The sequence below is a fragment of the Rhododendron vialii genome, chromosome 6a (genome assembly GCF_030253575.1).
Source record: "Rhododendron vialii isolate Sample 1 chromosome 6a, ASM3025357v1".
Classification (NCBI taxonomy): Eukaryota; Viridiplantae; Streptophyta; class Magnoliopsida; order Ericales; family Ericaceae; genus Rhododendron; species Rhododendron vialii.
Window position 1 is genome coordinate 43,572,630 of NC_080562.1, and position 8,764 is coordinate 43,581,393.

General features: G+C 39.2%; 1 long non-coding RNA gene and 1 pseudogene across 1 annotated transcript; both read left to right on the plus strand.

Annotated features, from left to right (window-relative positions):
* The first annotated feature begins 818 nt into the window (after positions 1 to 818).
* Positions 819 to 5,746, plus strand: LOC131328772 (pentatricopeptide repeat-containing protein At3g20730-like; annotated as a pseudogene).
* A 106-nt stretch (positions 5,747 to 5,852) lies between these two features.
* Positions 5,853 to 7,399, plus strand: LOC131329281 (uncharacterized). The gene is made up of 3 exons (XR_009200700.1): positions 5,853 to 5,893; positions 6,153 to 6,867; positions 7,016 to 7,399. It is a non-coding gene; the product is annotated as an uncharacterized LOC131329281 (long non-coding RNA).
* Positions 7,400 to 8,764: the final 1,365 nt, after the last annotated feature.

Sequence of the window (8,764 nt, forward strand, 5' to 3'; positions counted from 1 at the left end):
TCGATACTCTGGAAACCGTATCGATACGCAGATAACCGTATCGATACGCTGAAGCCTTCAAAACTCTCTGTTTCAATGAAGTATCGATACTCCAGAATCCGTATCGATACGGTTCTGTTTTCTGGCAGATCAAGTCCCTTGTGCCCCGATTTGACACCCGACGGCCCATGGCACGCTTCGGACACTCCCGAACTCGGATTTAGGTGTTCTTTGGACCGTTAGAAAGCTTGTCGAGTCTACTTTCTAACCCAAGTGGTTTGGTTCAAAAGTAATTTATACATAAAAAGTTATGATAATTCTACCCTCAGCTGGTCGGAAGATGAGTAGCTTTGGTAAAATCCTCACTTCTCCTTCAATTCCCTTGACCCTTGGGTGACCCGAGCAACCTCCAAACCATCTCTTCATGACTCTTCGGGCACCACAATGTGGTGGCACGTGGCCTTGAGTACTTGGTTGCACCCAGAGCATTCCTTGGCATTCAAACACGCCTTATTTATACGAATTACCTAAAACATACAAAAACTTACCTTACGTGCAATATCGCTATAAAAGCTAAATAACGCAAGTTAAAACCACATAAAACGGGACTAGTCGCACCAGATATCTATAATATTGGGTGCTCATCAATTCCCTATGGTACGATCCTGGTCTTACCGGTTTATTATGCTACCGAATACCTACAATCCGATTAAGCTATCTCTGATTCCCTGTGGCAAGATCCCGGTCTTACCGGTTTATTATGCTACTGACGATCTAGCCCTATGCTTGGGGTTTCAACCTTATATTTGAAGGCGAGGTTGTGGTGTTAAGCACCAACCAATATCATTATCATTATATATCAATTCACTTTGCGACTTGGGAAGATTACAAGACGCTCTAACACTTGTCTTCTCCAACTCAACTCAAATGGATTATTCTCTGTATTCAAGAATTTTGCAACTCTGCATTCTAAGAAAAGCCGAAAAAGAAGGGTGTTTGATCCATAGCCGTGTTCTAACAAATGGGTTGCATTCAAATCCTTTTATGGACACAAAACTAATCATATTCTATTCAAAAATGGGTGACATGGTCACCTCCCGTACACTGTTCGATAAAATGCCTGAGAGGACTGTGGTCACTTGGACTGCGTTGCTATCAGGATATTCTCAAAATGGGTGTTCAAAGGAAGCTCTACTAGTTTTTTCAGCTATGCATTACGAAGGTGTTAGGCCGAATCAATTTACTTATGGGAGTGCTTTGAGGGCCTGTACGAGTTTGATGTGTTTGGTTAGAGGGGAGCAATTTCAAGGGTGTATTCAGAAGAGTAGGCTTGCTAAGGACTTGTTTGTGCAGAGTGCGTTGGTTGATCTGTATTCCAAGTGTGGAAAGATGGAAGATGCATGTTACATTTTTGAGTCAATGGCGGAGAGGGATTGTAGAGACCCGAAATTTTGAGGCCAAATTTTTCTCTTGTAAATGTACGGCCCGTCGAGATAGACGGTGCGGATATTTGATGTGGCGTATTCGTGGAAGGATATAACGATAATTGAGCGAGAGGTGCACATGTGAGTGTGTGGTGCGAGAAGTATGGGATTACTCCCCCACCTCAATAATTTCCCCAAGAGAGACTATTCTCTCATTTCTCTCTCTCTCTCGGCTCTCTCTCTCTCTCTCCAAACTCTCTCATCTCACTCTCCAAAGCTCCCTCTTCTCTTCTCTCTTCGATCTCAACACCTTAGAGTGTGATTCCGGACGAAGTCCAAGAATTAAAGTTGCTATACGGAGCACGGACTTTCCGAATATCCAAGAAAATTCGTGATCGGACCTCGTGGAGCTATGGTTGACTTGGTCAAAGGGTCGGGTTTTGCTCAAAACCCTTGAGGTAAGGAATTATACCTCTCTTTATATGTTATTTGAGTGTTTCTATGCATTTCTCGAGCCTTGTATTGGTTATTATTGAGATTGGATCGGAATTTGAATATCCTGTCAAAATCGTCAGAAAAACTCTCTCCCTACCGGTAGGAACTTCTTACCTACTGGTAGGACAAGTATGAATTTTTTTCCTCAACCAGCTCAAACGTACAACAGCAACTCAAAAGCTGCTCAACGTATGCAACTTCTACCGGTACGAATTCTTCACCTACCGGTAGGTCAAGCTGGTCAAGCTGCTCAACGTATTTAGTTCTACCGTTCGCCTTCTACCGATACGAATGACCAGCTTGCTCAACGTATTCAGTTCTACCGGTAGGACTCGTTCGCCTTCTACCGGTACGAATTTTTCACCTACCGGTAGGTCAAGCTGGTCAATGTATTCAGTTCTACCGGTGGGACTCGTTCGCCTACCGGTAGATCAAGTTTTCGTTCAAATGTTGGCCTTCCTTTTTCCAGTTTCTACCGGTAGGAGCTTTAACCTACCGGTAGGACTCGTTCACCTACCGGTAGGAGATTGAGCTGCTGCAGTATCTTTCAGCTGCTTTCCTATTTCTTCCAAATCACATTTTGAAACTTTTCGTCGACTCCGATGGGTTTGGTTATGCATTATTTCTAGTGTTTTGAAGAGTGTTACATGATTCACACTAGAGCAGTGTCCGATGGTCATAAATGAACTCGTTGTATTAAGAAATAAGAAATGGGCGTTATTACACATTGAAATACCCGAACAATACACTTGATCATGTTTAGGGACCCGATGAGTAGTCTTGCAATCCATTTTCTCTCGACTCGTAGGATTCTTTAGATTCCTTAGTATATGCTTTACGGACTCCAAGTATAGAAACTAGAAGACCGGGCATCGCAGAGTCTAGACGTGGGTTGAGATGTGGTATGTGAAAGTACAGGGGTGTACTTAGACGTACGGTGAGGACGTGTGGTGGATTGGTAGATTGTTTAGAATGCTTGAAGTGAAAATCGATGTTGTGAAACAACTGTTGAAATGATATAATAACTGGTGTCCTCACGACTCGTCAAGTCTTTCAATTCTTTTGGCACCCTCCCTATGAGGTCCAAGTGTAGAAACTAATGGATAGAGTATTGTAGGATTATATACATACAGGCTTAATACGCTATGTCTGAATGGGTAAACTAATGAAAATGTATGAACCTGCACATTTATGGAGCTATGCAAGGGTTGATTAAAGTTTTGTGGTACACTTGGCAGAGTGATGATGAAATTGATTATGAAACGATGACGATTATGAAAAATGTGAACGGTGACCCAAGTGGTCGTTATTGAGGGAAAAGACTCGGGGTGACCCTGCGCTCGAGGGAACTAGACCCGAGGTGACCCAACTGATTATTGCCATTGAGGGAAAAGACTCGGAGTGACCCTGCGCTCGAGGGAACTAGACCCGAGGTGACCCAACTGATTATTGCTATTGAGGAATAGACTCGGGGTGATCCTGCGCTTGAGGGAACTAGACCCGAGGTGACCCTAGTGACTATTGATGGAAATATCTGATTGAAAGGAAAGATTATGTAATGAAGGGGTTTGATGATGACTGTAGACACGAGAAAGATTGTAATATCGTACGAAGAATAATAAAATGATTTAAATGGGTTGTAGACTAAGGTGGATGGACGTGGGCTCATTGATGTATCTAGTCCGATGAGTAAATGGTTAGTGACATTTATGTGGAGTTTAGGACCTTTAGACTATAGCTTGCAGCTTGTTGGTAGTCACTCGTACTATAGGCATATCTGTCATTATTCACTCATTCATGGTGCATGATTCATCAAATTTACATATAGTTTGAGCATAGAATTCTCTACTGGGCACGTGTTTGCTCAACCTACCATTTCAGGTTCATTGCAGGTCATGGTCATGGAATGCTTGAAGTGCATGCCGGCGTTATCAAGTAAAGCTATTTTTGGAGAGTACTTTATATTCCTTGTAAAACAAACCGCTTGTTATGAAACTCCTATTTTGAAAAGTTGTAATTGTAGGCCAGTTTGTGGATATTTGGAAACTGTATTGTATTTTGGGGTTACGTACGTACGATTGTGAGGACTTTGTATTTCAAATGGTATTGTTAATTTATGTTAAAAATCGAGGGCGTGACAGAGATGTGGTTTCTTGGAATGTGATGATAGGTGGGTATGCCATTCAGGGTTTCACGGATGATGCCTTTCAGTTATTTCGTTCAATGCTTAGAGGAGGTACTTTCTTATGCATCTAGTATATAATATTTGGCCATCTAGTTTTTTTGCGGTCTCGATATGTGTTATTCTTACTTTAGCATGCAAACTTTATCTTCTTAAAGGATTGGTCCCTGAGTACTCAAAGAACAGACAAGTAAATTCATGGCACATCACAACTGGTGAATTTGTTTTGACAGTCAGGCTACATCAGATTCATAGGGTTGAGACTTGAGAGCGTAATTTTGGCACATCAATTATTCGGGAAGTGGGCAATCAATGTTTTTGAAGAGAGATAAGACATGGCTAGGAGATTTTCCCTCATTTAAGTCACTATCCCTGTTCAAGTCATATCTAACTTCTGGTCAGTTTATTTGCTTCAATTGCTTGGGAACCTCATGAGATCATGTAGGAGTATAAGATTTAAACATACTTCGTGTTTCATCTTAAATTCATTTTTCCCATAGCTATGTGGACATATAGTTATATATGTTTCAATCCCCACCGTGTAGACAATCTTGTCTGATTAACATTTTATTGTTTATCTGAACATAGTGAATACTTATACGTTTAAGTTGATCCAATACTCAACTTTAACAGGTGTGATCCCTGATCGCTTTACGCTGGGTAATGTTATGAAAGCCTTTCTCAGAGGAAGCGCTATGATGAAGGTCATCCAAGTACATGGATTCATCATTCAACTAGGTTTTGAATCACATAATGATTTGACCGGATCACTGATTGATGCTTATGCAAAATGTGGGAGTATTAGAACTGCATATCATATTTACAAAAGTATGCCTAAAAAAGATGCAATACCCTGCACCGCGTTGATCACTGGATATGCACGCCAAGGTGTCTATTCCAGAGATTCCTTTGATCTTTTCAATGAAATACATCAAATGCACTGGGGACTTGATGGTGTGATACTATGCTCGATGCTGAATATGTGTGCCAAAATAATGTCACTAGACTTGGGAAGACAAATTCATCTTTGGCTTTCAAATGTCAACCATATAACGATGTGGCCATGGGCAATGCTCTCATTGATATGTACTCAAAATCTGGAGAAATCGAAGGTGCTAAATCTGTTTTTAATGAGATGAAGCAAAAAAATGTTATTTCTTGGACATCATTAATTGCTGGCTATGGGAAGCATGGCTATGGGCACAAGGCAATTGCCTTGTACAATCAGATGGAATATGAAAGTTTGAAGCCAAATGATGTTACTTTTCTGACTCTTCTTTTTGCATGTAGCCACGCTGGTTTGACAAATGAAGGATGAGAATGCTTCAATAGCATGGTTCGCAAATACGAAATATCTCCAAAAGCTGAGCACTATTCTTGTATGGTGGGTCTTTTTGAACGTGGAGGGAAGTTAGAAGAAGCGTATAATCTAATTTGCAAGATGAATATTGCACCTACTGCCTCTCTTTAGGGAGCCATTCTTGGGGCATGCCACATCTATGGCAATATGTCTCTTGGAGAAGTAGCTGCCAGGCATCTGTTTAATATGGAACCTGAGAAGTCAGTGAACTATGTGGTTTTGGCAAGCATATATGCCTCAGTGGGCTTGTGGGACTCTGTTTCTACGATGAGGAGATGTGCCAGACCTGTTTTTGGAAGCCTCTAGGGAATGTCAGCCGATGGTTGGAACTTGGTTCATTTCATTATCTCAAGGAGGTTGATTTACAGAGACATTCAGGAGCTGGTTGATTCATTTTATTATAATCGAAGGACTTGTGTGATTCTCGTACTCCTTAGCTTTAACAACAATAAGGTAGGACCATATCTCCAGTAACATTTGCCCTCCTGTAGTTTTTGTCCATTTTACCCCTTCATTACTCCTTCGGTCCTTCCGTCTGAGTTCTAAATTGAAGTTTTGTCAGCTTATATTGTATGTTGTTGCCTCAAGGACGCTTTTTGTGTTTTCATAATATTTTTCGGATACTTCGTAAAAGTAGTCAATGGACCATAACTTTGCAAATATGTTTTGGTTCAGTGACAGAATATAAATATCATGGCTTGGTTATTTACAGATGAAAGTTGATATGGCTAGCAAAAGTGCGTTTTTAACCTGTTTAGGCTTTGGCCCTGCTGCCAGTGGCCAATATGGGTAATACATGACATAATGGGTATGCATTGACAGACGCATATGGAGAATCATAAGCAACATCCCCCGTGATTGGAACAGCATGGAAGCATAACCAACCAGCAAGTGCAAGTACTGATGAAATGAATCTCATTGTACTCATTGGACTGCAATGAATGGCTCACTGAGAGAGTGTTAATTGACGCTCAATTATCTCCATATTGCATTCTATCTTTACAAACTATGAGCATAATGAAAGTACATGGTGGCTGCTGTTTGTTAAGTGACACAAGTCGCTTCAATTATATATATGAATGATGTACACAGGTCCAGATTTTCCCTAGCCATTTAAACTGCACTTTTATCCGGTTTCTATTATTCTTTGTAGTTGGAAGTAATGTCATATTGATTTATCTGATTCGATATCAGAGGTTTAAAAGCCTACAACCACCAAAAAGGTATAGCTGTGAAGACTTGCAATTAGTTTTTAATTATGTATAATTTAGAGGAGACAGACCTCACAAAGGTAAACTAAGATATGCAGCTCTGGTTTCATACTCTGCAGATGGCCCAATTTCTCGAAGGTCTTCATTGATAAATTAGCCTTCAGAGATTGTACATTGCTGCTGAGAAGTGTCACTATCGTTTTTTTTTTTGGGTAAGTAAGTGTCACTATCAGTACTTATTCCTCTGGGGTAAGTAACCTCATTGATAGTGTAATAGTACAACTATAATCATTCCGTCGTGCATGTTAGATATGCTCTGTATTGTTAGCGCTTAAGCTCTTATATTTGTATGTTGTATATTCAGTGGTGGTGATTAAAATTCCTGGAGCGATGAAGCTCAAATGAGCACATCGTAGTTGCTCTAGGGACCAGTTGCTCATTCTTCAAGGACTTTTGCCGGCAACAACTGGAGGGCTCAAACCTCTACATGGACCACCTGAGATTTTGCAGTATTTGCTTTCTCACCTAGGGATTTTTCAAGTGGAATTCAGGGGCCTATAATCTAGTAATAGTTTAGCTATTGTAAGAGTTATTAGCAATGTCCTCACCCTCCTTGTCCCGCTGTCCTTTTTGACATGCAATTCATGGTGGTTAAGAATGCACTGTGGGCCTGGTCAAGAATTAATGCAGTGGGCAATTGTTTCTTTGTGTAACCTAAGAAGAATGTCTTGTTATTCAAACATGTAGACCTGATATTAATGAAATTTGTATGATGCGATGTGCATTTATTTTCGTAGAGATATGATTATGCATATTCCCTGACAGTGATGATAGATAATAAGAGAAGTTATAATTCAAGGAAGCCTTTTGAGAGGGAATTCTATTACTTTATTTCGCTCTATAAATGCCACCACAAATTCATAATTCAAATACAAGTGTAAAGATGAACACGCATACATCATAGAATCAGGGCCGGCCCTGACATTGCATCCACGACCTCAGAGCATTCAAGTGTAGTTACACAACCACGAAAAGGAATGTCTCAATCTATGTGAGCTTAATTTTTTTCACTTGCGCTTTTCAGCTCGATTTTATTCAATTTTTTACTTAACAAAGGAAGGAGTTTGCAAAAAAGAACAGAAATTGAGAAAAAAGAAAAAAATCACTCTCACTGACTAAAAAATATATAAAAAACTTGAAATAAATACTCCTTCCGTCCCTTAATAAATGTCCAGTTTTACTTTTCCCAAATTTTTTAAAATTAATTATATCTTTTAATTTATACTCCCTCCGTCCCTTATTTATAGTCCGGTATTTCATTTTGGGCTGTCCCTTAATAAGTGTCTATTTTGTAAAGTTAGTGGGTAAAAGTTGGTGAATTGTCTATTTTGTCCCTAAAAGTAGATTCCATTTTAAAAAGTAAGTGAGTAAAAGTGTAATGATGATGGATAAGTAGGAAAAGTGGAGGAAAAAATTGATGTGAAAGGTATAATGATGATGTCTTTTTAATAAGTTGGAATTACGAAGCAGAACACTTAAAAAGGGACGGATGGAGTATCATTTTTTATAATTTTCAAATTAAATTTTGTCTAATAGAACTAATTGAGATCTATCAAATAAGATCCATATTGCATATAAAAAATAATATACTTTGGAAGATATAAATGATTTTTAAAAATGTCCGGAATAGTAACATGAACATTTATTTAGGAACGAAAGGAGTAGCAAATATTGAGGATTAGTTTTTCCACCCAGCTTGTTTCATCCGCACTTCTTTTTTTTATTTGCATGGTTTGTTTTATAATATTGTTTGCTGCCATTTCATCCTTTTCTCTTTGAAACACATGAAATAGGAAAGTTGTAAAAAGTGTATGCATGTAGGACTATTTTCTAAATTCACCAACTAAAATATGAAAAAAAGAAGTGTGCATAAATTAAGGGATGTAAAAATCAATTTCCTAGAAGTAAATACAATAAAACAAAAAGGGAGGGTAAAAATTATTTTAGAACCACACCAAAATACACACCCATACGCTAGAATATAGGCCCCACACACACTATTGTAAAAGTGGTTAAACTTTTCACCCACCCGGGTAACTTGCCTGCATTTTCG